Below are 8,504 nucleotides of genomic sequence, written 5' to 3'. Positions count from 1 at the left end.
CTCCAGTTTTGTAGGAAAATGACTTGCAGTTGTGAAGGGATCACGAAGTCAGGAGTGAAGGTCAAGTCTGCCTGGCTGGGATGAGAAGCACAAATAGCACCAGCTAGGAGAGAGCAGACACAAAAATAGGAAATGAAGTCAGGAACAGAGGCAGATTGCCTAAGTAGCTTTTACATTAGCGAGGAGAACATGAACTTGGGATAATAATAATATATGCCAACCTGCCCTTACAGAGGCTGGACCAATTTGTATGCTTACCAACAGTGGAGGAGAGCCCTCTTCTCCCATATGTTCACCAACATGAAATATTACCAATCTTTGTCATTTGCACCAAACAGAAGGTGAATAGCAAGGTATCTCAGTTTTAATTTTCATTTCTTTAATCATCTTTCCATATGGTGAGCCATTTCTACTCCATCTTTAAATTGTCCGTTTATATCCTTTGCCCACTCAAAAATTTTTCTCCTACTGATTTGTAGGCACTATTAGCATATTAGAGAACTCTCCTTTTCTTTTTCGTTTTTTTAAAAGTTTATTTATTTTGAGAGAGAGAGTGTGTGTGTGTGTGTGTGTGTGAGCAGGGGAGGGGCAGAGAGAGAGAGAGAGAGAGAGAGAGGGAGGGAGAAGCTCCATTAGGCTCCAGACCGTCAGTACTCAGCCTGACACAGGGCTCAAACCCATGAACCATGAGGTCATGACCTGAGCCAAAATCAAGAGTCAGATGCTTAACCGACTGAGCCACCCAGGCGCCCCTACGGAACTCTTATTTTACACTCTATGCTGCAAACATTTTCTTTAAGCCTGCCATTTACTTTTTAATTTTGTCTTTTGCCATAAAGACGTTCAGATATTTATGTAATCAAACGTTTCATGCCTTGCTTTGAAAAGCCTTCGCCTCCCTAAGATGATAAAAATATGTTCACGTATTTTCTTCCAATATTTTTATAGTTCTGTGGTACTATTTCAAGGTATTGAGGAAAGGAAGGATTCCTTGATGAATGATGGTGGAATGACTGACCATTCAGCTACAAGAGTGTCAGGCCTCTCTCGATGGCACTTCCCCTCTGTATGGGAGACAGGAGTTCTGGTAGACTCCGAGCCCCACGCTGATTCCCAGTTGATGGCTCAGCTTTCTCCGGAGGTCACTATAGCTCGAGGAGGGGAGAGTAATGAGTAATTAATTACTCTATATTTTTCTGGCTTAAGTTCTGTTCTGCTACCGGTCTACACTCCTGACTTCTGTCAGCTGAGGGACAGTACCAAGTTCTCAGATCTCTGATCTGCCAATAATCGCGTCACTCATAATTCACAGTCAATCACAGTTTGGGCACGACTGGAGGAATCTGGATATGAGTAGGCTGTCAGGTAGAATAGGTGACTGCCGTTGACTTTATTAGGTATAATAACGGAACCGCGGTAAGATAGGCGAATACTCACTTTTGCGGGTGGAGAACTGAAGCAAATATACATATAAACTAGTCACTTATTTTATCAAAAATGTTAACAATTGTTAAATCCAGGTGCTTGGCAAGTGGGCATTCACTTCACTACTTTATTTCTCTGTAGATTTGAACACTCTCATAATAAAAAGTGTGTGTGTGCGCATGCACATGTGTGCATGAGGTAATAATCTCGTATTTCATGGCTACATTTTAGGTACCATCACGTCTCTGTCAGTGACTTTTCAGGTTAAATACAAGATTAAGAATTACAACTAAAGAGAGGTGCCTGGGTGGCTCAGGTTAAGCGTCCCACTCCTGATTTCAGCTCAGGTCACGATCTCATGGTCGTGGGATCAAGCCCCGCGTCAGGCTCTGCATTGACAGCACGGAGCCTGCTTGGGATTCTCTCCCTCTCTCCACCACTCGTACTCTCTCTCAAAATTAAATAAACTTTTTAAAAAATACAACTAAAGAACAACTGATCACTGGAGGGGAATCACTTTAATGAAGTATTTTCCCCCCGTTAAATCAATAGATTAAATACTAAGGCATCACACAGCCTGAATCCCAGTATCAATTTAAAGGTATGAGACCAATTTCCAGGTCTCCTTTTTCCCTACCAAACTGGAACAGAAGATTTATGGCAATTTTATCCAAAAGGAGATTATCTGAACCTGGGGACAGCTCAGCTTCATAATACTAATAGCAACTCTTTTCCACACCGTACAAGAGATGGAGATTTATGAAAGGAAATCAGGAGCAAACAAGAGGATAAAAACTGATAACCCAGGGTAGGGAGACTGACTACTTATGTGCGTAACCGAATCACTGGGCAAAACTTCATTCGACCAACTTTCAAATGAGAAAATACATTTCTACCCATAAAATTCACTTCGGGTCAGCCTTTCACCCTGTGTCCTTTGACCTTTTGCTAAGGGACATGTCACTTTTGTAAGACGCTGGCACCAGGCCAGTGTGAAGAATAAAGTGTCTGAAATAAACGTCCTCCGTCATCTTTCAGTTCTGCGAGTTGTGCAGAGCTTCGAGGCGGTTAGGACGCTATCAAATAACGGTATAACCAAGTGTTCCTCTTCTCAAGGTATTATTCCAAAGTACATTTATCTAAAGGGTTGAGAGCATACCATCATGCTTCCGGCCCTTGTGAGTCCAAGGAGGCCTGATATGCTGTCGAACGAGAAATAAAGCCCGATTGAGCTTTGAGTTGAGGCTCACGTCGCTCAAGTGCCCGAAAGGGCAGGAGCGTCTCAGGATGTTGATTCTGTCAGCATTTCAACAACGGGGAAGAATAAAGGATTTCTAAAAGTGCCACACCCTGTGAGGATTTGAACAGCCAAACAGGATTGAGCTCCTTTGAAGCTTCTGTTATGAAGGGACATTTGGTCTCGGTGGTGGGGGGGGGGGCTGCTGCTTTCACACAAGCTGTGCAGAACTATCATCTTCCCCCTTCAAAAATCTTAAAACACACACACTCAAGTGGTGAACTCAAAAAGTACAGAGCCCCGGAAGCATTTCACCTTTTGAGTATAATACCCATAAATGGCAACCGATGGGGAGATTTCCATGAGAAATCTTATTTTCTTCCAAAATTGATAAACTACCCACAACACGTTTACCAGGAGGATAAACCAAGTTGTCATGCAACTGACTTTTGAGACCGAAGAACCCTAAGAGAGCGTTTCAAAAGTAAACCCTTATGATAACAAGTTTCTGACATGCATTCTCCTCAGACAGCTCGTGCTTGTCACGTACAAGGGCCACGTAGTGTGAAGAATCCAGAAATGAACGGAGAAAAAACCTTGATCTCAAGAAACTTAAGTGTTCCGGGGAAGGTGAAGATAACGCGCTATGAGGTAGAAAGTCACACATTCCCTAAGAGTTACAAACAATGTGTTATTGAGGCCTAATCCTGTTTTGTCCATTTCTACTTTATGTACCCTGCTTCGGGCCCTTCTCTTTCCTCATCTGAAGAAAGATGTGACTTCCTAAGATGTCCGCCTGCCATTCAAACCTACTGACCGCACTGCCTCCAGAGTAACCTTTTTTTTTTTTGAAGTTTCTTTATTTTGAGGGGAGGAGCAGAGAGAGAGAGGGAGAGAGAGAGAGAATCCCAGGCAGGCTCCACACTGTCAGCACAGAGCCCGATGCGAGGCTCGAACACGTGAACCACGAGATCACGCCCTGAGCTGAGACGGAGAGTTGGGTGCTTAACCGACTGAGCCACCCAGGCGCCCCAGAGAGCAACGTTTCTAAAATAAGTGTCTAAGCCAGTGCTGCCGCCACTTGAAATCATTCCGTGAGTCTCCGTGGCTTATCCAACCTCCCTGTGTGTGGTGCTGTCTGCCTACTTTCCCAGGCTCATCTCTCACTGCCTCTCCGTTTCTGCCTCTGTAATCTCCGCGGTAGCCATTAAGGGGCTATTTCAATCACCCGGATTTCCTTAACCTTCAACGCTAGGTCAAGAACCACCTCTCCCAGGAAGCTTTCCCTGATCTCTCCGGCTGTGTCTGAAGCACCGGCTGGCTCTGAAGTAGGGATCGGAGCTCTCAGAGCCTCCTTCCCAAATTTACTCCGATTGCAGCATTGATGACATTGCACCGTGCTGCCATCTGGTTCCCTGTGTGTGTCATCATCTGTGGATGCCTTGCAACGCACGCAAAAGTCAGTATTTGAATCGGACTTTGAAGAATGGGTAGGATCTCCAGCATGTGGAGAAGAGAGCAAGCGAGTGGGAAGTAAGAGGCAGGAAAACGCTGGGGAAAATTAGACGAGGTTGAAAGACAGGGTAGCTGAAGTGGATGGTAAAACAGAGTTGAAAGTCTGAGGCAAGTCATGGAGGGCCTCAGATGGCAGGTTTCTTTTGTGAGATGGAGTTACATTTAACTGTCTCGGTATTAACGAAAGGCTTTGTTTGCAATAAATAAAAAATTAAGGAGATGTTTAGGATGAAGCAGACCTGTTCTTCTTTGTTACTATGTCTCAGCACACACATTCCCACAAGAAAAAGACCTGTTTGTGTCCTAAATAATTTATGTGCACCGTGCTGATATTTATTATCACGTTGCTATTTTGTTCTCGCTATTTTAATGTTTGATAACGACAGTTAGGAAACATCTTCACTTTCCTTCCATGGCTTGATGGGTCATTAATCAAATAGACATCCACAAGTTATTAATAATAATCTATTTTTCACATTAATATTCCGTGGAAAATCACGCATATTTCTTACTGGATCCAAGTATTTTTTATAGCTCTGAAAATTCACCCCACCCCAAAAAAATCAAATGGAGTCCATGTGGCAACAGTGCCCTCTGCTGGCTACAGCGTGGAACAGCTACACCGAGACAGAGAAGAAACGCGGTGCGCCCCCGCGGGACAAGGTTCCCCCCCATGCCTGCCCTTTCTCAATTTCTTCCCCTTTTGTATTAAGCAGAATGTTGACTTAATAGCTCCTCAAAGTAAGCAAACTCGTCTTAACAGGCCAGGAATCTGGCAAGTGATGGGACAAATTCCCCCTTTTCCCTGATCTTTTGAGGGACTGGACACACCCAAAGCTTCGAAAGATTTCTTTCCTTTTTCTTGTTTTTTTAGGAAAAGGCACATAAATGTGAACAATAGTTTCCTGATCTCTTTCATTTGCTCTTCCCCTTTACCTCATTTTCACCGGCCTGCGTGAGACGAAAGGGAGCATTTAGTTCGGGAACCCAGCAAGGAATCCGGCAGTCACCGACCTAGTGGCCAGCCATGTCCCAACCTGAAATACAACTGGGCCGTCCCCTAGGCCTGGGCTACGCGTGCCATTTGTCTCTCAGCCATAACGACCGCAAACCACACGAGCTTGGCAGAAACTGGTTCTGAGGGATAATGACAACTGAAAGCCACTTTGAGCCAGCGCCCAGCACTGTGTCTGGTTCCCGGCTGAGAAGAGTTATATGAGGTATGACAAGGGAGATGCACTGTAAATTATGGAGTGTCATCGTCATTCAAGGTGCCTGCATCATTGCAAATTCAGACTGAATCGCAATACCAGGAAAGGCTCCTGGCAGGCTTGAGCCGAACAAGGCGGCCCGGAGCATAGAAGCATCCCTCTTTCTGCAAATTAATTTCAAAAGCGCTTCCCAGTTACTCGTGGTTCCTTCAAAACACATATATTCAACCCAATTCCGCATGGGTTCCTAAGCCCTGATTCAGGGAGCACAGCTTCCTCTTGTGTCCTACTTCTGCAGTGTTTTGGCGATTGGAAGGCAGAGCTTTGCAACCTGGGGGTCTCGCATAAGCTCTGGCCTTCAGTCTCCTCCAAACGCCCCAATGGCCTCGGTGAGCCAAGAACTGGGCTTTGCTCCTTGAGGCACGAGGTGATGAAGCCGCAGTGTCTCCAAACCGAACTCACTGCAAAGAAAGCAAATGAGAAGTAGGACCGAGGTCCAGAATTGGGGACCACGGGGGGGGGGGGATCACTTCGGAGTTGATTCGCAAAGCCCAGGATTCGGATGAGGCCAGCGTGGCTAAGTCGTGCCGAGTCGGGGTCAGATCGTGTCTTTATTTCACATGTTGATGTTTTCTTCATCATGGATTTTTCTTTTTGCATTAACTTTGAATTTTTAAAGATGTCGCATTAAAATTTTTATCTTAGGGGCGCCTGGGTGGCGCAGTCGGTTAAGCGTCTGACTTCAGCCAGGTCACGATCTCGTGGTCCGTGAGTTCGAGCCCCGCGTCAGGCTCTTGGCTGATGGCTCAGAGCCTGGAGCCTGTTTCCGATTCTGTGTCTCCCTCTCTCTCTGCCCCTCCCCCGTTCATGCTCTGTCTCTCTCTGTCCCAAAAAAAATAAATAAACGTTGAAAAAAAAATTTTTTTTTAAATTTTTATCTTAATTACCGTGTGTCTTGGTGCCCCCCCCCCCCCGCCTTAAATTTCGCGCCCGAGGTGCCTCCCCGGCTTTGCCCTTGGCCCGGGCCTGGTGACTGGAGTGCGGGATACGAGATGGCCTTAGTCGCAGCTGGAGAAGAGGTAAAGGGCCGCCCCGAGCAGGGGGTGGGAGCGGAAGCCTGGGCCGCTGCAGTTTGGGCGTGGGGGAGGGGCGGAGGTGGGGCTGGAAGCCGAGGCCCGGGCTCGGGCACGTCGTGGCGGCCCCCCGGGGAATCGGCTGGGTTAAAGCGGAAGGCCGGAAGGCCGCTGCTATACCTGCCCTGGCTGCTTCGGGCCCCGCCACCTCCTCTCCTAACGGCCAAGATCCGATCTGCTCCCCGGTGGGGACGGAGCGCCGGGTCCCCGCAGCAGTGCCGACCGAAGCAGTGCCCTGCGGCGCAGCCTTTGTCCACCTGCTGCTCCCAGGAGAAACCTGCCCTCCCCCGCGGCCGGCCGCCCGCCGCGCTCGTCGCTCGTCGCTGCCGGACGTCCTCTCGCTCCGCGCTGGGTGGGCTCATCCCCCGCGGGGATGGGAAGACCGCGTGCCGTCACTTCCCACCTGGTCGCTGGCTCCGGACGTTTCCTCGGTTACGCGGTTCAATCCGCCCCCATCCCCTTCCCCGCGTCCCAGTCCGTCCGCTCCGTCCCAGCAACAGCGGCGGCGGCCCAGACGCACTCTGGATTAACCATCTCGAGGCCAGTGATGACACTCCGCAGGGTTATTCCTTAGCGGTCAAAGTCGCTGGTCCGCCTGATCGTTGGGGCAAGCGGCAAATCCGAAAGAACTTCAGATTTGGGGTAGGATTTATCAAGTGTCAGTTCACCAGGTTACTTCGGGTTTCTTCCGAAGCAATTAACATGGCTTGTTCAAGTGAGACCGGCGGCTAGAATGGAAAGAAATACTCCTGGAAAAAGGATGCGAAAAATGGGTATGCCACACGGTTGTTTTAGTGTGGTAAATTACACTCAAAACAACCAGGAGGGTGGAAATGCACATTTCCCCCAGATCCCTAAAGACGTACTTCACTTCCGGAGTCCTGCCTTCAGATGTTTGGCTATTTTTAAGGCCTTAGTATATAAGTGATGGGCAAAGTCCGTAAGTACAAGGGCAAATGCCAGATTTACCAATAAAAACACAAGTCACCCAGTTAAAACTAAATCTCAGGTAAACAACAAATACTTTGTTAATGTAACTATGTCCTATGCAATATACAAAACTTGGATGTTAAAAGCTATTCATTGTTTTTAAGTGAAATTCAAAGAAGTGAACTTCAAATTAACTAGGTGTCCTGTTTGTTTGGGTTTTTTTCCTGGCAAGTCTGATAACAATGCATCAGCTACTTGAAGTCCTTTTTTTATAGTCAGTCTAACAAACAAGACACAAGCCTATATTGAGAAGTAGGCAAAAAAAAAAAAAAAAAAAAAAAAATCACAAGTTTTCTTACTAATTTGCACACGCAAAAAAAAAAGCCACATTGAAACATTTATTATGAAAACAGTAAAAAGTTTATTTACGTTAACCGAGGAGACTGTCAATCTGATAGTTCAGATTATTAAGGGGCTACAAACTACTCCCCGGGGAATAAATCAGGCCTGTTGCCATGTTTTGTAATGGTCTTTGAGCTTTACATTTTTATTTTATTTTTTTTTTTAATTTTTTTTTTTAACATTTTATTTATTTTTGAGACAGAGAGAGACAGAGCATGAACGGGGAGGGTCAGAGAGAGGGAGACACAGAATCTGAAACAGGCTCCAGGCTCTGTCTGAGCTGTCAGCACAGAGCCCGATGCGGGGCTCGAACTCACGGACCGCGAGATGATGACCCGAGCCAAAGTCGGACGCTTAACCGACTGAGCCACACAGGCGCCCCGAGCTTTACATTTTTAAATGGTCAAAAAGAATCAAAAGAAGAACAATATTTTGTGGTAAGTAAAAGTTACAAGAATTTCAAAATTCAGTATCCATAATTAAAGCTTATTGTAACCCAGTCACGCCCCCTAATTTTCTTACTGTCTCAGTCTGTCTTCAGGCTTGTAGCCTGCAAAAGCAAAGTCAAGCCAATGCAACAGAAATGGACGGACCTGCAAAGCCGGAAATTTTTACTATCCGGCCCTTTTAGAGAAGCACTTTGTCAACTCC

At 46.4% G+C, this 8,504-nt stretch overlaps 1 long non-coding RNA gene across 2 annotated transcripts in view; it reads right to left on the bottom strand.

Annotated features, from left to right (window-relative positions):
• Nucleotides 1-8,504, bottom strand: part of LOC115506907 — a 50,266-nt gene continuing 41,762 nt past the window's right edge. For both annotated transcript variants that reach the window (XR_004343248.1, XR_004343249.1), the window contains exon 5: nt 1-103. This is a non-coding gene — a long non-coding RNA (uncharacterized LOC115506907). The remainder of the gene's footprint in view (nt 104-8,504) is intronic.

This window comes from Lynx canadensis, chromosome X (assembly GCF_007474595.2).
Source record: "Lynx canadensis isolate LIC74 chromosome X, mLynCan4.pri.v2, whole genome shotgun sequence".
NCBI lineage: Eukaryota > Metazoa > Chordata > Mammalia > Carnivora > Felidae > Lynx > Lynx canadensis.
The sequence above is the reverse complement of the archived record's forward strand: the minus strand, read 5'-3'. Positions and strand labels throughout refer to the sequence as shown.